The sequence below is a fragment of the Cyprinodon variegatus genome, unplaced genomic scaffold (genome assembly GCF_000732505.1).
Source record: "Cyprinodon variegatus isolate N-32 unplaced genomic scaffold, C_variegatus-1.0 Scaffold1470, whole genome shotgun sequence".
NCBI lineage: Eukaryota > Metazoa > Chordata > Actinopteri > Cyprinodontiformes > Cyprinodontidae > Cyprinodon > Cyprinodon variegatus.
The window spans coordinates 41,115-42,253 of NW_015151923.1; positions in this window are offsets into that span (position 1 = coordinate 41,115).

The window sequence follows — 1,139 nt, forward strand, 5'->3', positions numbered from 1 at the left end:
TTTTAACGTAATCTAGTAAAATAAATTATAAATAAAATAGAAAACTCGGGGCAATGTGAATGGAGCGTGGTGGTACGTTCACATCTGGGAAACAGTGCGATAATTTAACAGCCAGTTAAATAAGACAATACACATGTATCGGTCACATCATTAAATCAAACACCATGTGTCTCAGGGCCCTGTTATAATTACATTCTCCTTAAAATTTGAGCGAGAGTGGAGCGATTTCGCCGGAGCGGCAAGAAAAATAAGGAGAGCACGGAGCGGATTTTGAGCAGAGCGTCCTGGCACAACTTTGAGCGGCGGAGCGAATGAGCGAACATACTCCTGAGCGGCCTACTCCGTTCGCATGCTTACTTTCCAAAAGATTTGCAATTTTTCCACTATCAGACTCACTACCAGTAAATGAAAATGATGATGAGCACGTAGCACGGCCTTACATAAACATATCACCCAAATGATTGACAATTAGGAGGACCACTTATTTAGATGTTCCGCACGTAAAAAGAACATCCTTAACTATAGCTTTCACTACTTGCTTTGTGACAAATTGAGGCAAACTGTCCAGATTTATAGAGGAAGTCTCTAATCTGTTACTAAAAACCATCACTTCTGTTTTTTGTTCATTAGATACTGAAGGTTTTGGGACGTCTGTGCCTTTAGATTGTGAAATAATTTAAACAGAGAATATCATGATCTACAAATTTGGAAGTCATCAGTGTAAGAGTGAAATTAAACCTCATGATTCCTGACATTAGAGCTGAGTAGCAGTAGTAAAAAGCAGAGGGCCCAGCACAGAGCCCTGTGGGACGCCATAACAAAGAGAGGACGATCATAATCATCCATTTAACTGAGAACATTTGGTGATCTAACTATTTTTCAAACCCCAGTCGATAGTTTAGCACCTACCCACTGTGGTCCACCATGTCTGATGTATAATACTAAGGCAGTCACCAGAGTTAGTAGTTTGGTACACATCATTAAAATCTCTTACTCTGTACTATGCATGTCATATATAGATCGATGCCCTGCTGTTGTTTTGGTCACTTCCAAAGATCTTTATTGCTGTAAAAGCTCCTGAGAAGACAAGTCATTTTCCAGCCACCAAAACGTAGAAGTTGGAGATCAGCCTGATTTTC